This window comes from Xyrauchen texanus, chromosome 12 (assembly GCF_025860055.1).
Source record: "Xyrauchen texanus isolate HMW12.3.18 chromosome 12, RBS_HiC_50CHRs, whole genome shotgun sequence".
NCBI lineage: Eukaryota > Metazoa > Chordata > Actinopteri > Cypriniformes > Catostomidae > Xyrauchen > Xyrauchen texanus.
Window position 1 is genome coordinate 23,648,080 of NC_068287.1, and position 23,986 is coordinate 23,672,065.

A 23,986-nucleotide genomic window follows, 5' to 3' on the forward strand; every position below is an offset into this window, starting at 1 on the left:
CCTTAGCTATGATCAAAGTCAATCCAAATTCTAAACACTCTATGACAGAAACTAGACATACAGTGCTTAGTCACCATTAACTGCACTTGGACTCTAAATTAGTGGCCAAATGATGTAAGTTCTACACTGGCCTATGCAAGTGCCAATATTTAGAGTGCAGAACAGTCTATGGCTGATGTATTGGCATTTATTAATCACAAAAAAGTGGTACCTGAGAGGTGGCTTTGGGTGCAGTGTAGGACAGCCCTCTCAGTTGTAAACTCCCTGTCTGGCTAGAGATAAACTGCACTAGAGTTCCCAGGGTGGCAGCAAGGACTGTGAGGGATTGCCCACGCTTCAACAGCTGTTTCTGTTTGTGCTGACAGAGAAGCGACAGAACTTCACAGAGCGGGTACCGAGGCAGGGCTTGGGGCTGGCCGCTGGCTGGGGCCCTCTTGGCATTGCTGATGGTGCAGGTTACAGTGGAGGTGCTGCTGTTTTAATTGGGAGATTGAGGCTGGCTAAATCTGGACTTGATATGTTCTGGCACTGAAATCAAAACAATAACAGGAATTCAAAACTATATTTGATCCTATACAACTTAGCACAATAAAACTACAAAAATCTATTTTAGGATATTGCCAAAAGGAACTAGGGGTGTAACTGTTCATACAGTATTTCTGATGCTTCAGTTTGTATCACTGTTTTAGTGTCACAACTGCGGTACGGTTTGGAACTTGCTATGTTCATGAAAAAAAAAATACTACTGAGTACTTACAAATTCAAAGTAAAGATTAATCATTTTGGTAGCATACACTTCAACAGGTTTGCCCTTACCAAATAAATCACCATGATTTTACAACAGTAACCATAGTTTCATTACTGTATTTTTTGTAAAACCATAGTAACCACAAAATTAACCATGGTTCATACAGCCATGGCTACTACAAGATTACATTAATAAACCATGGTTACTATATGTATACTAAAGTGTAACTGTAAATTGTATCAAAACCATGGTTTCTGCCACTAAAACAATGGTTACAGCAGTCAAGGTTACGTCAGTCATGATTACTACAATATTACTATAATAAAACCAGTTAATTTGAGAACTGTTATACTCCTTAAAAGGAACAAAGTTATTCAAGCAAATGTAAAAAAAAAAAAAAAGTGAATGCACATTGTCCATTCCTTCTACAGCTGTGGCCAAAAGTATTGGCATTAACATAAATTTGGTGATTTGCAAAGTTTGCTGCTTCAGTATTTGTAGATTATTTTTTCACATGTTTCTATGGAATACTGGAAAACAATGATAAGCATTTCATGAGTTTTAAAGGCTTTTATTGGCAAAAACATTCAATATATGCAAAGAGTCAATATTTACAGTGTTGACCCTTGTTCTTCATAACCTCTGCAATTCGCTCTGGCATGCTGGATATCACAACACAACAGTCTATAATTTGCAGAGCTGCCCCCAACCAAAGAGTTTCCTAGTCGACTAGTAGACAATATATATTTATTTTGAGGGGCATCAGAAAATGGTTTCAGTTCCAGGGCTGAGAAAGAATGTTATAAGTAACATTGCACTGTTCTACATTACAGAGAAATACTAAACCGTGATGAGCCTTTAAAATATAAACATTTTAATTTACATTTTTTTGCGACACTGGCAAAAGCAGCAATGATTCTGAATGTGTCAAAAAAAAAAAAAAAACTGCACACAGCTTCTGCTTGTCCACTCGCTTTTTGAGGATTGATCACAGGTTCACTGTGGTATTAAGATCTGGGGAGTTGCCTGGCCGTGGATACAAATTTCAATGTAATGAGCCACTTCATTATCACTCTTACCTTGTGACATGGTGCTTCATCATACTGAAAAATGCACGGATCATCACCAAATTGCTCCTGGATCATTGGGAGAAGTTGCTCTTGTTCTTGAAGATGCCTCACTGTTTGCACGACACAGGACTCATGGTAGCATTCTCCTTTTCTTCTCCAGACTATCAATTTTCCAGATGTCCCAAATAGTCAGAAGGGGGCTTCATCAGAGAAAATAACTTTGCACCAGTCTTCTGCTGTCCAATCCTTGTACTTCCTGCAGAATTTCTGTCTGTCCTTGATGTTTTTCTTGGAGAGAAGTGGCTTCTTTGCTGCCCTTCTTGACACCAGACCATTGTCCAAAAGTCTTCGCCTCACTGTGCATGCAGATGCACTCACACCAACCTGCTGCCAATATTGAGCAAGCTCTGCACTGGTGGTGACACGATTCCATAGCTGACTCCTCAGGAGGAATAAAATCTTAATAAAATGGATCTTAAAATCCATTCAGAATGATAGAGTGATTTCACCTGAGTGGTACTCGTTCACACTTTCCCAGGTGCTGCTGATATGATTAGTGAAATGATGTTGGCTGGTAATTTTGTGCCAGGGCCAAAAAACAGTGACATTTGGTTTTTTGTGGGTTTTTCATTTTTTTGGCCAATGAAGCTTTTTGCAATTATTTAAAATGCATCTGATCACTCTGCACAATAATCTAGATTAAATTTATGTCACTGCCAATACTTTTGGCCACGGCTGGACTAAATTACCACTCATTTAAAGGTGCTGTAAGTGATTGTTTTTTTTATTACATGCTGAAAACATCCTTATGACCTGTCAGATATCAATGAAATAGGTGCTATGAAATATCACTCCTGCCTTACGTAACAGCCCTAGGCTCGGAAAACAGCGTGGAAAAGATCTCTGTGGGCCGCATTAGAAGACTTTCTGCCCGTCAATGATTTGTGCGTGTTGGCAGTTGACAGGGCAGCCCATATTTGCTTGTATAAATGCATGTACGTTGCAGGACAGTATAATACTCAGGGCAACCTAACCCCTCTATCGATATATTTGAGGGGCATCAGAAAATGGTTTCAGTTCCAGGGCTGAGAAAGAATGTTATAAGTAACATTGCACTGTTCTACATTACAGAGAAATACTAAACCGTGATGAGCCTTTAAAATATAAAAATTGTAATTTACATTTTTTTGCGACACTGGCAAAAGCAGCAAAGATTCTGAATGTGTCAAAAAAAACCAGCAGAGACTTTCTGAACATTTTTGTTAATTCACAGAAAGAAATGCACATTAGGGTTGTGCCGACAGACGATGATTTCAGGGATCAACGATGGTCAGAGTGATCGCCAATAGCTGATGCCTTTGACAATGTCAAGACGATATTTGGCTTGTTTTCCCATTAATGTATAAAATTATTAGGCCATTATTATTATTATTATTAGGGATGCACCGAAATTAAAATTCTTGGCCGAAACCGAAACTCCAGGATGCACTTGTCCGAAAACCGAAACAGACTTTTTTTTTTTTAACCTATTTAAAAAAAAGTATATATATTTTTGTGTATAATTGTATTAATATTATGCTTTTTCATTAATTTCATGAATTTAATGACTCTGTAGTTTTCCAATTCAAACCAATAAAATAAATCACACTTTTATTTAAAGTAACACACCAAAATTGGACAAAAAATATATTAAAACAATATTAAATATTATTCTTCATACAGTTCTTTAACAATCAAATTTTACAGATTTTATTAACAATTATCCAAACAATGTAAAGTTTTAGAAAACTATTATATGCAAAACAACAGTCAAGTAATGAACTAAGCTAGCATATTTCAGACAGTTTAAATATGCACGTCTTTTTAATTAAAACAACAGGCAAAACACAGATTGGCAGGCCTCTATTCCGTTTATGGTAAATGGTAAATGGTCTGCACTTATATAGCACCTTTTTAACCTTTTCGGTATTCAAAGCGCTTTACACTGTTGACTCGTTCACCCATTCACACACACACACACATTCATACACCAATGGCGGCAGAGCTGCTATGTAAGGTGCTAGCCTGCCATTGGGAGCAACTTGGGTTCAGTGTCTTGCCCAAGGACACTTCGGCATGTGGAGTCGTGTGGGCCGGGATTTGAACCACCAACCCTGCGATTAGTGGCCGACCCGCTCTACCAACTGAGCCACAGCCGCCCCCCTACATACGTTTATGTAAACGTATGTCTACTTTCAGTGAAAATTATTGTGCAAAACAACAGTGCATGACAGCAGTAACAGAACTAAATCCAACCTCAAACTGTAAACAGTAGCCTCAAGTGAAGAACAAGTGTTGCAGGGCTACACACATTTTAATGTAATTGCTATACACATCATATTGGACCGCTGTCTCTTCAAGAAGAAAAGTTGCTGCACTGAACAGTCTCTCACTCCCTGTGCTGGTGCTTGGGCAGATAAATACCTGTGTGCAATCCGCGCAAGCAAAGGAAAGCGTTCTTCGTTTATGCGACCGTAGTCAAGGGGATTGTCGCTTCTGGCAATGGGTAGTTCAGCTAGATACGTCTCATGTTGTGGCTGCTCTAGTTGTGGCACTGCTGTGGATCGGGGCACTTTCATGTAGAATCTCTTACTGTACTCTGTGTGTGTGTGTGTATATATATATATACAGTATCTTGACATTTCTGCTGAACAAACACTGCAGATCGCAAATTTGATGTCCTTTTCAGAAACTTCGAAGAATTTCCACACCGCTGACATGATCGGCCTTTGTTGGGTAGCACTGTGATAAGGGCTAGATCGATCCAGAGTGAAATCTGAACAGCAAAGCAGTCTATGCGCATGTGTTTATATGGATGTGTGCAGCCTTGTGTAACATGCCCATGAAAATGGTTCTCGCTCTTTCTAAGTTTCGTCTATGAGTGCTGCAAATGACCTCGACACTGCTGTCCACCCAGGGGAGCGCCGCTGCCATCCACCTGGGGAGGGAGTAGACCGACCGCCCAGTCCCCGAGGCGAGTGGGGACTGGACTCCCCGACCACCTGGATCGATGGAGCCGCTGCCAGGGGTGGAGGAGAGCCCTGCCATCCCCCACAGGGGTCGGAGAAAGACCGTCATCCGCGAGGGGAGGAGGGAAGTGTTCCCCGACCGCCTGGAGCGGTATGAGTGTCCCCACGAGTCGGCGAGAAAGCGGAGGGGCGTTCTGACCTCCGGAGGTCGTGAGTCTGACTCCGGTCCACCCGGGGAGAAGTGGCTGTGGTCCGCCTGAGAGGGTGGAGGAGTGATCGAGGACCATGCGGCGGTGTATCGGAGAACTGGGGAGTATTTTCTTTTTTTTTGTGCGTTTTGTGCAGGTGAAGAGAGCAGACTTCACTGCCGCGTCTGTTACCACACACTCGGTCGTTTGTGGCGCACATTTCACTCCGGAGAATTATCGACCTGGAGATTGTTGGAGTCTCGGATGGTATTTCGGAGTAAGGACCACGTGAGTACTTCCTTTAATTTTTGTCTTAATTTAGACCAAACTTTTTAAACAACTGACTGAAAAAGTTAAGACAAAAATTTTAGACAACTAACTTGTAAGACTATTATAAAAAAAAAAGATTTATGCAACCGGCCCCGTTTCCGTATATATCTACACCTCACTGTGTAGAACTGATTAGGAGTGCTCATTTATATGTAAAGAAACAGCTCTAACTACATATTATTTTTATATACATGTAGCCTATTAAGAAAAACTTTAACTAGTCAGCTAGATAATGCTACTACAAACAAATCTGGTTTTAAATCAATTTAGTAGAATCAATCGATGCAAACAAACCCAACTATTGAGCATCTACATCGGAGATGTGCCCCTCTGAGAGCTGAAAACAGCAGCGTATCATGATAGCCCAGCTCGTGTTGAGTGCATCAACAGAGCAGTGCGCATTCACTGAATCACACAGCGCAAGAATACTTTATTAAACGCAGCTTTTAGCGATTCACAAAGCTATACGAGCTATATGAACTACTTTAATGCATTTTTGGAGTGTGACATTAACAACCATCTGGTGTCCGTGAATACAATCAAAGACAATGGTAACTTAAGCAGCATTAGCTGTGGAATCAGCTAACCAACACATTCGGAAAGGTGATTTGCAAACATTCACAAAATATAAAAGTGCTTACATCTTCAGGATATAAAGCTGGAATATGAACAGTTGGTACAGATCCATGCTTGAGAATAATGTTTTTTGAAAATCCTGCTTTATATTGACACTCATTCACAAAGCAGTCCAGTGTAAAATGATTCGCACAAACATACACAAATTCTTTTTTTGGGGGGGGACATTTCCTTCAAAAATAAAACTTGTCCACTGCATCTTCAGTGGCTCTGCTTCAAAAGCCCATGTCTTTTTTTTTTTTTTTTTTACTTTTACAGCCAACAAAAGAATACTTATGATGCTTATGAAGCGGAGACCTTATTCTTCTCGCTGTATCTGCTCCAGCGTGGAAAAAATGGCGGACGGTGTGTAGATCACTCAGGGGAGTATCTATGATAATAGGGTGGAGTCAGTCACCAGTCGTGAACCGATAATGAAAACAATTCATTTTGACACACTGTTTTGATTAATAGAAATATATGAAAGAGGAGTGGGTGGACTTACAGTCCGGTCCATAAATATTGGGACTTCGACACAATTCTAATCTTTTTGGCTCTATACACCACCACAATGGATTTGAAATGAAACAAACAAGATGTGCTTTAACTGCAGACTTTCAGCTTTAATTTGAGGGTATTTATGAACGGCGTAGGAATTACAACAGTTTGTATATGTGCCTCCCACTTTTTAAGGGACCAAAAGTAATGGGACAGATTAGCAATCATAAATCAAACTTTCACTTTTTAATACTTGGTTGCAAATCCTTTGCAGTCAATTACAGCCTGAAGTCTGGAACACATAGACATCACCAGACGCTGGGTTTCATCCCTGGTGATGCTCTGCCAGGCCTCTACTGCAACGTTCTTCAGTTCCTGCTTGTTCTTGGGGCATTTTCCCTTCAGTTTTGTCTTCAGCAAGTGAAATGCATGCTCAATCGGATTCAGGTCAGGTGATTGACTTGGCCATTGCATAACATTCCACTTCTTTCCCTTAAAAAACTCTTTGGTTGCTTTCGCAGTATGCTTCGGGTCATTGTCCATCTGTACTGTGAAGCGCCGTCCAATGAGTTCTGAAGCATTTGGCTGAATATGAGCAGATAATAATGCCCGAAACACTTCAGAATTCATCCTGCCACTTTTGTCAGCAGTCACATCATCAATAAATACAAGAGAACCAGTTCCATTGGCAGTCATACATGCCCACGCCATGACACTACCACCACCATACTTCACTGATGAGGTGGTATGCTTTGGATCATGAGCAGTTCCTTTCCTTCTCCATACTCTTCTCTTCCCATCACTCTGGTACAAGTTGATCTTTGTCTCATCTGTCCATAGGATGTTGTTCCAGAACTGTGAAGGCTTTTTTAGATGTTGTTTGGCAAACTCTAATCTGGCCTTCCTGTTTTTGAGGCTCACCAATGGTTTACATCTTGTGGTGAACCCTCTGTATTCACTCTGGTGAAGTCTTCTCTTGATTGTTGACTTTGACACACATACACCTACCTCCTGGAGAGTGTTCTTGATCTGGCCAACTGTTGTGAAGGGTGTTTTCTTCACCAGGGAAAGAATTCTTCGGTCATCCACCACAGTTGTTTTCCATGGTCTTCCAGGTCTTTTGGTGTTGCTGAGCTCATCGGTGTGTTCTTTCTTTTTAAGAATGTTTCAAACAGTTGATTTGGCCACACCTAATGTTTTTGCGATCTCTCTGATGGGTTTGTTTTTATTTTTCAGCCTAATGATGGCTTGCTTCACTGACAGTGACAGCTCTTTGGATCTCATATTGAGAGTTGACAACAACAGATTCCAAATGCAAATAGCACACTTGAAATTAACTCTGGACCTTTTATCTGCTCCTTGTAAATGGGATAATGAGGGAATAACACACACCTGGCCATGGAACAGCTGAGCAGCCAATTGTCCCATTACTTTTGGTCCCTTAAAAAGTGGGAGGCACATATACAAACTGTTGTAATTCCTACACTGTTCACCTGATTTGGATGTAAATACCCTCAAATTAAAGCTGAAAGTCTGCAGTTAAAGCACATCTTGTTCGTTTCATTTCAAATCCATTGTGGTGGTGTATAGAGTCAAAAAGATTAGAATTGTGTCGATGTCCCAATATTTATGGACCTGACTGTATAACATTGTAGGGTGGTTGTGTACACACACACACTGCTGACTCACATTTATGTACAAACACCATGTAATTGAATTTTGAAGAAACAAATATACGGTCTGCATAAGCTGGGAGAATTGAATGTGAGAAGCCACCACATGATAAACATCACGTACACTATCTGTGTGCATTAATGACAAAGAGCAGATCACTTTATTTGACGTGAAGAGCAGCACAAATAGACTATATAAATTTATATAATTTAATCATAACCTTTTGCAGTTTAATAAGCCCATTTAGTGAACTGCTTTCTAGATGCAAGAAGTGAAGCAGTCAAAAACATTCGGTTTTACGACAAAATAAAAGCTCCATTACGCGTGAAATTGAAAAAAAATGCTAAAAAAAATGCTGATATTTTACTTCTGCGTAGTAAAATGCAATATTAAATGTAGTTGTTGTAATAGTAGTAGCAATAATAATGATGATAATAATTAGATTAATTTTAAGCAATATCAATAATATTAATAATAATAATGAAAATAAAAAAAACTTGGATTGTGCAATGAAGATCAGTACAGACGCTCTTCACTTAATAAAAAATAATGCAACAGTATTATAAAATACTTACTGATATGTAACGGGCGGTCGGTCCCGTTTTCATTTTATTAAAATTCTATTAATTTGATTAGACAGTTTTTTTAATGATAAATGACTAATGACTTTAAAAAACGATTTTCATAGTTAGGCCTAATAAAATGGAAAACATGGAATTTGGGGAAAAATAAAGACTTCATAGGGCCCTAACTGTCTATGTAATTGAACTCCTTTTGAAAATGGAGTCAATGTATTTTTGCATCTGAAACTTTATACAACTGTTATACAACAAACCCTTTAATACAGTAGCAGATGGTAATACAATGTTACCTTGCTTTTTACCATGGTACTGAATGATTACCATATTCATGAAACTCCTAACAAAAAAAATACCATGGTACTTTCTTTTAGCATACCATTTGTTAAATAAAAATAATCTGTGCATCTTTTTCCATTTGTCCCATTTAAACTCCATACATTTAAACTTGTAAACATACAATTCCAAACAGCAGAAAGTCAAAATCACCTCAAAGTTGTTTCAGTCCAGTCTATGATTGCACAGATCTTTAGCTTCACAACATTATCAATGCAATTCACCATTTTAACCTTAGCTCCTACTGTTTGCAATTTCCACCAGTTTGTTCATTAAAGTTGTTTTGGCTATAAAATGTCCTCTTTAGGGAATGACCTCACAGAGCAGCACTGTCTCACTAGATAAAGAAGAAATTACAACAGAGGGACCACATAGTGCTATAAATTCCTCTAATAGTTCCTGTCCTGACCTTTCAAGAACAGATCCACTGTCTAACTTGCCTGCCATAAACAAACATTTGCTGAAAAATCAGAAGAGAATAATTCACTATTCCTCTCACATCGCCACAACTGTAAATAGATTTTAAAACATGTAAAAAAAAAAATTATCAACAAAAGGGACTAGACGCTACAAAGCAAAACTATGTTATCTTATTGCGTTTAAAAAAGCTGAGCTTCTACCTTTAAGTTACACAAGAGCATGGCTATCATTTCCCTTCCTCTCTAGTTCAACCAGAAGCCTTAAAAGATATCCAGCTTTGTTCCTTCTCTTCGCATTTCATAAGGGGAAAAAATGGAGGGGTATGGTGTCATTTTACTGCTTGAGAAGAAACTCCTGCCAGCTCCTCTTGCTAACTGTAGTGTGGGCCAAAGAGAGTGACTTCAGCCACGGGCCCCATGAGAGGGGAGCGGTTTTATTAATTTTGTTTGGGGCTTTCTTTTTTTGAGGTGTAATTCCTCATTTGAATGTTTAGCGAAATGAGTTCAAATGAAACATAACACATGAAAGAATACTGCAACCATGCATAAGTTTGTTTTTTCTTAGGGGTACTTCCTGTTCAAACAGCTTCGACTTGCTTGTGGAATGACAACCGTCAGGAAGTCAGGTGGTCATGTTGTAACAAGTAGACTACCCTGCAGATCTGCTGCACTGCAAGATCCTGAGGCGCATTTAATGGCAGGCCTGCATGACTAAATTATTTTGAAAAAAGCATGTATGATTTCAGGTACTGATTTGACAGTGTATTGGTAAGCCAACTTTTCAGGAACACCTAAAATATTAGTGCATTTATTCTTTGTTCAAGGTCAAATGCAAAAACAGAGAACATAATTTGCACACCGTGCTCGTCTACATATTTGTTAAAAGCAGATGCCCATGGAAGAAACATCAAAAAGGCCTTCCAGATTGTTTAAAGAGATCACCACTGTCTTTCACTGCACCATTTTCGTTCTCAATGAAAATGAATGGCGATTGAGGCCAACATTCTAAAATCTTTTTGACAAGTCATTGTCATGAAAAGACAAAAAGTCATTCAGGTTTGGAACAACATTAGGGCGAGTAAATGACATAATTTTTATTTTCGGGTGAACTATCCCTTTTAAAAAAAAAAATCAGGTCTCCAATTGGTTTGAACATGACAAGAATGCATGAGCAGGTCTTAACTAGAAATGACTTCTATATTTGGAGACAGTTATGCAAGTAATCTGTAATTATTAGAGGCTACAGGACAAGGTACTCTCCTTTAGGACAAAGTAGTGTCTGAAGTTATGCTTTTGGCACATTTAAGGGCTTTTTCCAGCCCAGATGAGTTCATGCAGACCATCTCTGCCAGGGACACTTCCTTTCAAGCAGAATTTTTTGTGCAGTGCCATTGCTAAGCAACACCTATGTGATTTAGTCAACAAACGAAGACTTTGTCACAGACCACTAAGGCTACAAATCATTTCTTGAAGGCTTTCCATTTTCTGACCCCAAGTTTTTGTTAATAAAAAGTAAATTACAAATGTTATGATTTTGTTTTCTTCCATACACTTAAATGTTAGACTTGAAATGAGAGATGAAAGGGAAAATAACTCTAATAAGCAAATCCTTCATAGACTGTGTCAGGATTAATAACTAATGGTTTCCAGCTGGTACTTTTTGGATTCATCGTAATTATATTATACGATAAGTAGAGGTCGACCAATATATCAGTTTTGCCAATTAATCGGCACCAATAACAGATTTCTGGAACTATCGATAGTTTTTCCCCATTGTGTCCGGTGCTGGAGCAGCTGGGGAGGGTTATACAGTATGAGAGCGGCATCACTGATGCCTTGTGGTGTTTGTTTTGACAGGTGAGACTACACTCTGCATGGAGCGGAACACTTCAGATGCAGATTAAAAACATCAACGACGAAAAGGTATACAGTACATGTTGTCATATCATTATAAAGTAATTAATTTGTTGACTAGATGCTGCAATAGTAGAGAACAGCAGTATGTTTGCCAACAAGGCTGTCTGGTGACAGTGGTTCTGCAGATAGTGCAGAGTTAATCGGTGCCTTCACGGTAAGTTGCTAACTAGTTGGTGAAATACATACTGGATAGTTGATAAACAATGACCCCCATCGTTTTCCCTTTTCAAGGCTAATATAACGTTAACCCGGTCCCTGACAACCATGTCACTCAAGTTTATCACATATGTTTGCCAGCTATAGTTTGTCAGAGCATTTGTTTGCAGCTCAACAGACAACTGTGCAATGGATTGTGTCTGTTAAGTGTTGATTTCATGCTCGTTGTTATCCAGTTGGTGAGACACAATGCTGGAAAGTAAATAAAAAAACGTCCATCTTTTTCTCTCCATGACAACAAGCTTATACCTAACTAGCTAACCACATAGCTACTTTCATTGCTTGTCAGCTGAGTGGAAGCTAATGTGTAAACATGTATACACCAAACCGTTTTATTCAGGATTTACAGTTTGGTACCCCCTTCAACAGAACAATTCCAGTTGTTGCATTTACAGAATTTAATATTTAAAGTCTGGTTATCCACCATTGAATGTTTCCCCTGAACTTGTAAAGCAGAATATGGTGTAACACCCTTGCCACTGTTTCTCTCTTGACTCGGCAGGTGTAAATGCTTCTTGTCCCTAATTGACTGGCAGTATTAAAATTGCCAGGATTTGACTGGCACTAAACAGTGCTACTAATGTTTATTTAGCAATTAATTAAAATGTATTCTTTATTTAAATGGTCAGCAACTAGGGCTAGCGAATTGTCTCTAAACTATGAAGTATCAAAAAAATGTTATACAAATTTTCAATACCTATGGTGTTAATCTTGTCAACGTCAGGGTTAAGCATGTAGCATGCTAGATGTGCCCAAATATAAAAGTGACGGTGATTGGCTATGTTTAGGCATCAAGGAAAAACACTAGTTTATGCCGGTTACACCAAGAGACGTGGCTCAGCGTGAGGCTGTCGTGTGTATGCGTCTCCACCCCCATAGATGTAAATATGTGGAAAAGCTCAAACGTGTGGCTCCAATTCACCAGGCTCTATGCAATATTTGCGACAAGATCATTTCTGCCAAGACCGGCAACACGACAAATCTGATGAATTAACTTAAGAGCAGAAAGTTGCTCCATCTTCGAATGCAAGAAGACTAAGCCGGTACAGTCATTCTCTCAGCGTCCTCCTGCCACAGAGCTTCCAAAACTACTGATGAATGCAGCGCCACATTGACTGGGACTCCAGGAGGTATGGTTAACGTTTAGCAAACAAATTTTTTAAAAATAAAACTTGTAATAGTACATGCTTGTGTACTTGTTAAATTAACGTTTCTGTGAGTGGTGACATATTCCTCTAAACTGGGACCTACGTAACGTTAGATATTGTTTGAATGTATGGCTATAAATAGCTAGCTAAATAGATGCTAAAAAATGCTTCAAGGTTGACAGTAACTGATCAAGTTTAACTCACTTTAAGCTAGTTTTCTTGTTAAACCATACATATCCTTAGGGTTGGCTGAATTAACAGTTTAGCGTTCTTGTTTTTTTTCCCTCTTCACATTAATTGTATTGCCTCTGCCCCAGCCGATCCTGGCATGAGGAGACCAGAAGGCTCAGGAGATGAGTTTGAGTCTTTAAAAAAAGTCAACAAACTGAAAAAATAAAACCAAAGTTTTTTTTTAGGTAATGTTTGTAATCTTGTTAAAATGGATTTCATAAAATTGGTTTAGTTTAGAAACCGGTATCCAAGTCAAGATATTGGTTTCTATATTTTTTTAATGATACCCAGCCCTATCAGCAACTGACTGATACTAAATATACAGTAGTGATTTTTATTTAGTTCTAATTTAAATGTATTCTTTATTTAAATGGTCAGCAACTGACCGATACTGAACAAACAGTACTGATGTTTATTTAGCTATTTATTGTATTTTTAATTATTCATTTCTAGAATTTGTTGACAATGTATAATAATGTCAAATATTCTTTGACAAAAATATTTAAGAAACAGCCTTCTGAGTACCTTTGCATTGTCGTATCAGTGCAAAATCGGTGCACAATCCACATAGAAAAGGTCTATTTTCATTCCAGCTCAAAAATGAGCTATATCAGCCACCATATCAGGAATCTGTGAATTATCCCCCTCTAACATTGGTATCGGTCTCAAAAATCCCATATCAGTCGGTCTCTAGTTTATATCCAGCTGGTCAAGTTTATGCATTCGTCAGCCAACTAAGTAAAATATTTATTAATATTTATTTCATAAAAAAAAAAAAAAGTTCAGCACTATTTTACTATTCAGCACTATTTTACTATTTTCATGTTGTTCCGCAGCCAACAAGGCGGAGTCAATTTTATTGCTTAATTTGCTCAGTATCATAACGAAGACGTAAGGAAATCTGGGGCAACAGATAAGTAAAAAGTCACCCGGTGTAATGAGGGAGGAGGTGTTTACTTGAAACATGACTGTTGTATTTGTGTTTGGCTGCAACAACTAATCGATAAAATTTATAATTATCGATAATGGAAATCACAGACAATGAATTTCATTATCAATTAGTTGGATATTTGCGGTAAGCATGGAAAAGCCCCAGTGACGTCAATTCACAGACAAGTAAAAATAAATAAATAAATAAATAATAAATTGCATTGTGAAACTCGTTTGTAAAACAACATAGACAAGTTGAAGCGAGAAAAAAAAAACCTGACCCAAGTTGTCCAGCGCACGAGAGCACTTTATAAACACTTCAAAGAAGATCATAATAAGCATAGTTTAATGTGAAGCAGTTGCAGCGTTTATAGATTGCTTGTGCTGTTTGATGCACATCACTTACATTTTACTGATATTTTCTGTGTTTTATAATGTAAACATGTTATGAATTCAAAATCAGCCATGTATTTTGCAAAACTGTTTGTTCTTGCCACGAGTCTCCGTTAAAATCTGATTGAGGGCGCGCATCCGTGTCAATCAAATCGATCGCAAGGGAGAAAGGGAATGCGATAATTTTTATTAAACTGTCCAACATCATCCCACGATTTCAGTTTCAGTGTATTCAATAGTGCAGCTTTCATTTATATCGGGCTTAAGTCTCAGCAGTTAAGGTGTGCCAGCTTTTAAAGTGTTTTCTCCTGCTCATGTAAGTGCATATAATACTGTGAGCACCAGGATGAGTCTTTTAAGCACGAGGGTGAATTTGCGAAGGGTTTACAGATGACTGTAATATAATCAACTGTATGTAATGTATATATAATATATAATGTATAATAATGATAAGGGTCCTGATATTTCAAAGTCCTGATAATGCCACATGTAATGTCTGATTTCACTAGTAAATTTATACTAAGGCAAACATTATATTACTGGATAAACAAATGTTGTTTTTATAAAGAATATTTTACAAAGGGCGCTGGTGAGCAGTCATGGAGTAAGTTGTGTTTTTGGTGAGCTCTGCTAAATTTAGTTAAATTAATTATATTTTGGGGCGTTTTATTGTTTTAAATTGGCACTAAAACATTCTGTTGTAGCGCCTCTTGATTTTGAACATCTTTTTTTAATTAACGCGGCACATAAATGGCAAAAAGTCTGCGACCGTACACATACACAGGGAAGAGTATTGAGAGTAGGCCTGGCACCTCGAGCAGTGACCAGAAATCGCCGGAGAAACAAACAGAAATGGCAGATATGAAGGCAGAAATTCTGTCGCTGTTAAGAAATTATATCCCTACGCTGCTCAGGGCTGAATTAAAGACTGTTCTTGTAGACTAATTCAACAATATGAGGTCAGAATTACGTGAGCAGATTGTCATTACTGGAATTCACAGAAGAGCTATCGAACATAAAAGTTTCTATGCAGATGCTATGCTTGTATACTTCTCTCATCCACTTACAAGCTTACCAGTGCTGATTGGACTTTTAGATGTCTTTAACTTTATATCCAGAGATTTTGCCAATCTACAGAAAAGTGAACTATAAATCTAACATCTCATTCAACATTATCTAACTCATTTCCATTTAAAATAAGTACAGAAAAGTTTAAATACTTGGGTATCTGGATTACTTATAAATATAATTAACTCTATAAAGCTAACTTCTGCCCACTCAAACAATTTAAAAGAGGATCTTGACCATTGGAACCTGCTCTTATTATCTTTAGGAGGTAGAATTAACACGGTAAAAATGAATGTGTTGCCAAGATTTTTGTTTTTGTTTCAAAGTCTTCATATTTTTTTAACAAAATCTTTCTTCATGCATATAGACACCCTGATATCTGACTTTATCTCGAATAGGAAAATCCCTCGGATACGTAAAGATATACTACAAAGACATCATTCTTGTGGTGGTCTGTCCCTCCCAAATCTTCAGTATTACTATTGGGCTTCTAAAATTAAATTGATGTTGTATTGGATCAACCCTTCTGACAACCCGGCATGGCTGTTGTTAGAAAAGGCTTCTTGTAGGCCCACATCATTACCTGCTATAATTTGTACAAAGAATACTCTTGAATCATTATCTAAACATTCTTTAAACCCAATTGTTAGAGCATCTTTTAAAATATTGAACCAGTTTAGACGAGGCTTTTCGCTTGCTGATCTCTCAATGCATGTCCCTATTATGAGAAATCTTATGTTTACTCCCTCTATTACAGACACTGCTTTTAATTGTTGGGCAGAGCAAGGACTTGTCACATTGAAAGATCTATATATTGATAATAGCTTTATATCGTTTCAACAAATAAGGGCAAAATATAATATTCCAAATACAAATCTTTTCAGATATTTGCAGATTCGCAGTTTTATGACTTCTAACACTATTGACGTTGCAGCTCTACCTACTGAATCTCTACTTGATATCATTTTGAAAATCAGTCCACTCCAACAATAATAAAGGTCTGATATACTCTGATTTCCTCACAGAATTTAACATCTTTGACAAAATCAAAGCAACAATGAGAAAGTGAACTTGATATGCAACTTTCAGAAGAAGCATGGCAAGATATTATAAATAAGATTCATTCAACCTCAATCTGTTCACGACATACAATTATTCAATTCAAAATAGTCCACCGACTACACTGGACAAAAGCTAAATTAGCAAAACTTTCACCAAATATAGACTAATTGTGTGATGGGTGTAGAGTTGAGATAGCTAATCATACACACATTTTGGTCATGTCCTAAGCTTGTTAATTATTGGCAATTAATATAAAAAAAAGTTCAGGAGTTCTGCATTTATCTATTAATACTTCCCCCATTCTTGCAATATTCAGTTTAACTACAGAACTCTGTTTAGATAATAATGCTAAAAATATGATTGCTTTTTCGACTTTATTAGCTAGACGTCTTATATTGCTTAAGTGGAAGGACAGATCTCCACCTACTTTTAGTCATTGGATCAGGGATCTTAGGCATCATCTTGCACTAGAGAAGATTTGATACTCCACTAAAGGCTGTAGTCAAACTTTTTTCATTATTTGGCAGCCAGTGCTGATTTATACAGCAAATGGATCCAAATATAATTTTTCCCGTGTGATTTTTTTATTTCTCTTTCTTTTCCTTTCCCCTTTCTTTTCTGACCCTGTGAGGCCATGATAATATTGTACAGAAAAGACTATAAGATAATATGAAATGGTGCATCGGGGATGGGGAGCGCTGTTGGAGCAAGATAATTGATTTCATCTTAATCTGTTTTTGAAATTGCTGTTATAATATACTATGTAAAATATTAATAAAAAGAGTTTGAGAAAAAAAATAAAAATTGTTTACAAACATGTAATCAGTGACAGTGTACAAACATATGTATCTAACATAATTATGTATTTTTCAGCTGGACAGAATTATTAACATTTCTATTCTCATGTCACTATTGCCTTCCTTTGGGCTGATTTTTTTGTCCCACTTCATGCCCTATGGATCATTTTACTCTTTAATGATGAGCATTTTTGTTAAGTTTTACAAGTAAAGGAACCGTTTCGCATATGTCCTGAAAGAAATAATAAAAACGAATTTAACTTCTGATGATTAAGGCTTTGTTCAAAGTTTTGTGAGAGTATAGAATCATGAATTCAGTGATTACCAAACCAAATCCTTACACCCTTTATCATTTAAGTTTTTTGGAAAAATCACGTTTTAATAAAATACAGGACTGAAAATTTCATTTTTATCCGATTAATCTTAGAAACAATCGAAGATTAATTGATTGTCAAAATAATCATTAGTTGCAGCCCTATATTTGTGCCTTGCGAATCTCTGAGCATCAGCGTTCTGCCCAGATACTGAGTGATAGGGTTTTTAGGTCGCCATTCTGGAAGGCCTTTTCCCACATTCAAACAAAGCTCTTTACACAGGCTTACAAATAAGCCATTTAACTCCGTCCATTCCATAAAATGAACAAAGCAACAGGTCCACACACAGCATTTTATTTTTTAAATGACTATCAACTAAACCACTGACATTAGACAGAAGACACCCCTGCAGGCTCTTTTTTAAGGATAGCAATTTGTTGACAGACTGAAGCGAGCATCAGTCGCACCGCTGGCTTTAGCCCTAAGCTACTTTGAGAGTGACGACAAGGTCAAGAGATAAAGTTCCAAGATATCAGCATTTCCACATCACTCAGTGGAAAAATGCTACACCCACTGGCAAGATTCTATGATGTGACTTGGCCTGCATAAAGGAAAGCTATGGTCACTTGTGATAAGACGGCTTTGCTTTTTTCTCCTGATTAAAAATTAATATGTAAAGTGTCATTTCATTAGTGAATGTGGCATGTTTATTGACACTGTGGCAATACACATGACAATAACAAAAACAACGTAAAAGAGTGCAGCATAACTCAAATGTTATTTGCCATTTTAACCCTGTAAAAGATTCTTACCTTTACACCAGCCCCCTCTTCCTTATGGTCATTCCACTGTGCTCTACACTTTCCTCTGTCCACTCAACATCCGTGTTTTGAAAGATTTCCCTGAAAATGTAAGCATCAAATAGCAAATAAGACACGATATCTTGGTTTCATCGTTAGCAACTCTAACAATTATCCAGGACTACATCTCCAAATAAACGACGCAGTAACGCATTTAGTAAAAGGGAGATAGCTTCCCATAATCTCCTTAACAGATTACACCTGGAAATGATTCCTCTATAAACAGCCAACTACCTCTGTGGGTCAAACCAATACTGCTTCACTGACTTCCTGAGCAACCTGCCCACTGACTTGCCAATTTAAGTGGGATACACAATATTTATGTTGTAAATCAGCTATTGCATCGAGATTAACCACCAGTCTGCTGGACATGCTGTAAAGATTTTTTTATTTATTTTTTATTACCAGTCCGCAATATACACAAGCCAAAAAATATTTATATGTACACATTTATTACACTTATTACATTGTTACAAAACATAATTAAACTATGTTAATGTAACTATGGCATATCACGGCTCAACTAAGTCATGGTGACACTGCGATCCAAGACAAATCAGGATCCAATGTAGCCAAAAAGTTACATTTCCTTCAGAGCGCACAGTAAAAGACAAGGCTGAATCCAGCTTCTTATACGGCAGCTTTTTATTTAGTAAAATTATCGCTATGCTTATGTTCTTCAATACTACACATATCAATCACTGGCAAATTAAATCTGAACATTTACTATCCAGTCGCTAATAACAGTCATATTTTAGTCGCATTGATTTACTCGCAATGTAGAGGGCTGTTATAAATATATTTTTACGTTTATTAATTGCTCATAAAGGTGATCTGTCAGGACTTAAGTTGTTTGGTGTTGAATGTAATGTTAAAGGTTTATCAGAGGTGTCCATGTATCAAGCTTCCTTTTTCTGAATTCTGTAGAAATTCTTAAAGTGCACCTATTAAGGTTTTTAAACATGCCAAATTTTATTTTAAATGTCTCATACAATCGATTGACATGCATCCAAGGTAAAAAAAACACTTTAATTTGCTCAATTTAAATTGCAGCATTACCTTTTTTCCCCCCAGTGTCAAAAACGACTCCAATGATCCGTTCTAAAGGATTCATTCTAAACTCCTTTCAGAGAGCCTACTCTGCTCTGATTGGTCAGATGTCCCAGTCTGTTGTGATTGGTCTACCGCTTACAGCACGTGTCAGAAAGGAAACACCCACTACCAATATCAGAGTTTCAGCTCCGTCTGAAAAAAAAAAATTGTTTACCGTACCAATTTGAGCCCGATAGCAATACATCGGAAGATCAACCAAAACCACCATCACAAGCACGACGAGAACAGGAGTTTATATATACACAAGTTTATATGTAGTTTGACAATAACGCAAGTTACTGCAGAGGCTAACGGTGTACACTGGTGGTACATTTAAGCAGACTAGGAGGGTTTTTTGTTACCAAATTACATCGTAATTTCACACTTACTTCCTGTACTAACCTAACGACTCGTTTCAGGTGTTCAGAATCGGTTCGTTCTTTTGGGTGTCAATAACTCCATATGTCATGCACTTTGATTTTTGAAACTTTGCTGACTTTTTTTACATTCACAAACAGCTATAACACACCACATGAAAAGTAATATTTGAAAAAAACACTATAGGTGCTTTTTAAAGCCTGTTTGTGCATATGCATGTTGTAATGTGACACTTAAGGAATATTCTATGTTCAATACAAGTTAAAGGGATAGTTCAACTTGTATTCGTTCAAGCAAAATTCACATTTACATGGTGTTTGAACATAAATGTGTGTTGCACTGTGTGTACACAACCACCCTATAAATGATACCCAGTCCTTTTTTATAAACCCCATTAATCATAAGCACTGTCTCGGAAAAGTCACTTTCTCTTGAAATCCACCATCATCTTCACTGTTTTGAGTGTGTTCAGCTCAAGGTTGTAGTGACCGAACCAGACAGCCAGCTGATCAACCTCATGTCTGTATGCAGACTCCTCACAGTCGCATATGACCGTGGTGTCGTCTGCAAATTTCAGGAGCTTGACAGCAGGGTCTTTTGCGGTGCATTCATTCATGTACAGGGAGAAGAGCAGTGGAGAGAGAAGACATCCCTGAGGAGCACCAGTGCTAATAGTGAGGGTCCCGGATGGGAGTTTACTAGCTACTTCCTATCTGTCATAAAGCTAGTGATCCATCAACAGATTGGGGTAGCCTTGGACAGCTGGGTCAGATTAGAAGATCTGGCATGATGCTTTGGAAGCTGAATTGAAATCCACAAATAGGATCCTTGCATAAGTCCCAGGTCTGTTGATGTGTTGCAGGATAATGCAGTACCATATTGACAGCATCATCCACAGACCTGTTGGCTCGGTAAGCAAACTGAAGGGGGTCCAGCAGGGGTCCAGTGATGTTCTTCTGGTAGGCCAAAACCAGTCTTTTTAACTACTTCATGACCACATACGTGAGAGCGACAGATCTGTAGCTATTAAATCCTGTAATTTTGTGTTTTTTTTGAGGACTGGAATGATGGGAGCGTTTAAAGCAGCAGGGAACTTCACATCGCTCCAGTGATTTATTAAAGATCTGTGTGAAGATGGGGGCCAGTTGGTCAGCACAGACTTTCAGACAGGCAGATGAGCCCCTGGCATGAATCGAACAATATCGATATCGAACAATATGAAAAAGATTATCGTGATAACAATTTTGCCCATATCGCCCAGCCCTACAGGTATCTGATGAAATAAAGTAGCCACTTCCAGGGGGGTAAAATCAGCCTATCATAATAGCTCAAGGCCACACAACCCTGCCCCTCCCCAGGAACAACCCCTGTTCCTTAACCCTCTGGGGTTGACGGATGCGCCGGCACGTCCTGCTGAATCGTCATTACAGCGGAAACAACAAAATTCTCCGGGATTTTGGGGCATACAGATAAGTGTAAGACATTATTAAGACATTATTATAAAGGGTCTACTTTTATTTGTGTACACTCACAATAACAACAAAACCTTGTGCTTTTGTAAAATGAAGAAAATAAAAAGGGTGAGCTTTCAGCAGTCTCTGTGTTCGCGAGCATATATCTGAAACACGTCAGCTCCATGAATACTTATCACACAAACATGAAACATATGTCTAAAGAAAGCTTAAAATGTCTACTTTTAAATAAAACAATTCAAATTTAAAACAAATATTCTGTACGAAACAAAGCGATGTACAATTTCTCCTCGCTCAGCTAATTATCCCTAATGTGATCACACCCACGGGCAGAGGGCACGATTCATAAACATGTACATATTTTACTGGTGGGACTGTTTCCAAACTTGCCAGCCAGTGTTTTATATGTCAGCTGTGTTTTATATAATGGCAAGTGAGTTTCTAGTACCAAATTAGCAATTTAGCATGATTACTTTAAGATAAGGTGTCTAGATTTGTTCAAAAATTACCTTTTTCAAATAGTGATGATGCTGTTTTTTTACATCAGTAATGTCCTGACTATATTTTGTGATCAGTTGAATATCCACTTTGGTGAATTAAAGTACCAATTTCCTTCCGAAACAGCAAAATCTGTACATTATTCCAAACATTTCGCCGCCAGTGTAAGTGTGGACATGGTTATGACCATACAGGGGCAATTTTCATTTTCCTGATAAGAAAAACTCAAAGACCGTCTTATGATTAACAGAGTTAAAAGCAAGCCGGTTAAGCAATATGCCTATGCTTCTTAGCATCACAACACCACCAAAACACATCAAACTGAAGCGTTCTTGACTTTTTCGCAGTGTTACTTATCTATTAGGTTACATTTTAAAACAACAACAAGCTCAGGCAGACAAACAGTGGAGGCAGGAGTTTGTGATTCACAAATGCAATAAAGTAAACTTAGAAAGAGCTACACAAACACTGTTTTGTTGGATATTTTAACACAGCAAAGCTTACTCAGCACTGGGAACCCCATGTAATAGAAACGGAACTGCATTTGCTTACACCAGCAGCAGCTGCAATGACCTGGCTTTGTTAGTGTCACCCAGCACAGGCATTGGCATGAATAGGAATAGCCCAGAAGGACACAAGCTTCAGAAAATTCAAATTGTAATCACACAACTGACAAGGACTACAGGGTGATGGGAATACTTACTAACCTGTGTTGCTTCTCTTCAATGTCTTTGGTGGCAATAGCATCCAATTCTCTAAATGGAAAAGAAAAAAAAAAAAAACATAGGACAAAGGTGTAAACTAATAACCAAACATTTCACTTTTCATTCTCCATCATGTAAATGATGCTGACATAATGGACAATTATTACAAAGGATGTGCAGAACGTCTTGGTTACGTACGTAACCTCGGTTCCCTGAGACGAAGGAAACGAGACATTGCATTTACTAACGCATATGGGGAGTGCCTTCGTACACAACCTATTTGAACCCTCTCTACAATAACGCCAATATTCTAATATTGGCTATGGTGTTTGAGCCCAGCGTGTTTTGGCGTGAAACTGACCGCTTGTTTTGGCGCAAACTGCAAAATGGGCCACACATGCAGGTTCCAAAGCTGGGGCTGCCAAATTGTGCCTTGCGCCTGAGAGAGGAGATTCCTCATCAGTGGTATTTCCCATGTTGAGCTGTACAGCTTCTCCATCATTTCCGGAAACCATGGCTGGTTGACCATTTCGGTGCAACTAATAGAACCGTTTCTTTGTCCTCTCAGACTTTGCATATGGCAGAGTGGATCAGGCATACTGGAGAAAACATGTTTGTTTTTCACCGGCCATTTGTGTGCCATTGCATCTCTTCCCAGCGGGGCTTGGGACTTCGAATAACAGAGGGGATAGTGGGTATTCTCCACTGAGGCAAATGGATTGATTTCTGCTTTGCCGAATATTTCCCAAATCCTCAGTATAGTTTGAGGATGAAGTCTCCATTCGCCCCGTATCACCCCTTAGCATGACACTGTAAAATGGCTGAAGCAGTAAAACTGTGCTGGCATAAAAAAAGCCTCTGATTGTGGCAGTAACAGCCAATTGTCGAAGTAGTTCAGGATGCACATGCCGCTCAGTCTCAGAGGGGTGAGAACTGCATCAATGCACTTTGTGAATGTACGAGGAGCCAAAGACTGTTCCCTTGAACGCGAATCTCAAAAACATCCTGTAATGTCGTACGCATTGTATATGGAAGTACGCATCCTTCAGATCTATCAATGCAAACCAATCATGTGGGCGTACATGCGATAAGATCCTTTTCTGAATAATAATTTTGAATAAGCGCTTTGACAAGTGCGCGATTTAAATGTCTCAGATCCAGGATTGGCCGAAGCCCACTGTCTTTCTTTGGAACAAGAAAATAACGGCTGTAAAACCATTTTGTGCTTGACAATTTGGCACAATCTTGATAGCGTTTTTCATGATGAGAGGTGTATTTCGGCTTGTAACACTGGCGCGGCATCGGACAGAACCGTGGAAGACAGAACACCGTTGAAACGGGGTGGCCGGTGTGTAAAAAAGGATCGTATAACCATGTTCGATCGTTTTTGCACCCATTCTGAAATACCCGTTAGGGCTCGCCATGCATTTGCATAATGGGAC

General features: G+C 38.3%; 1 protein-coding gene across 4 annotated transcripts in view; it reads right to left on the minus strand.

Annotated features, from left to right (window-relative positions):
- The window catches only part of LOC127653423 (trinucleotide repeat-containing gene 6A protein-like), a 48,483-nt gene that overhangs the window by 17,994 nt on the left and 6,503 nt on the right, over positions 1-23,986 (minus strand). For 2 of the 4 annotated variants that reach the window (XM_052140112.1, XM_052140109.1), the window contains exons 2-4: positions 22,548-22,595; positions 18,353-18,442; positions 212-528 (exon numbers count right to left, since the gene is read on the minus strand). The gene's annotated coding sequence lies outside the window, so the exon portion shown is untranslated. Of the gene's footprint in view, positions 1-211; positions 529-18,352; positions 18,443-22,543; positions 22,596-23,986 lie in introns of all 4 variants that reach the window. The other 2 variants (XM_052140110.1, XM_052140111.1) reach the window with 2 other exon arrangements.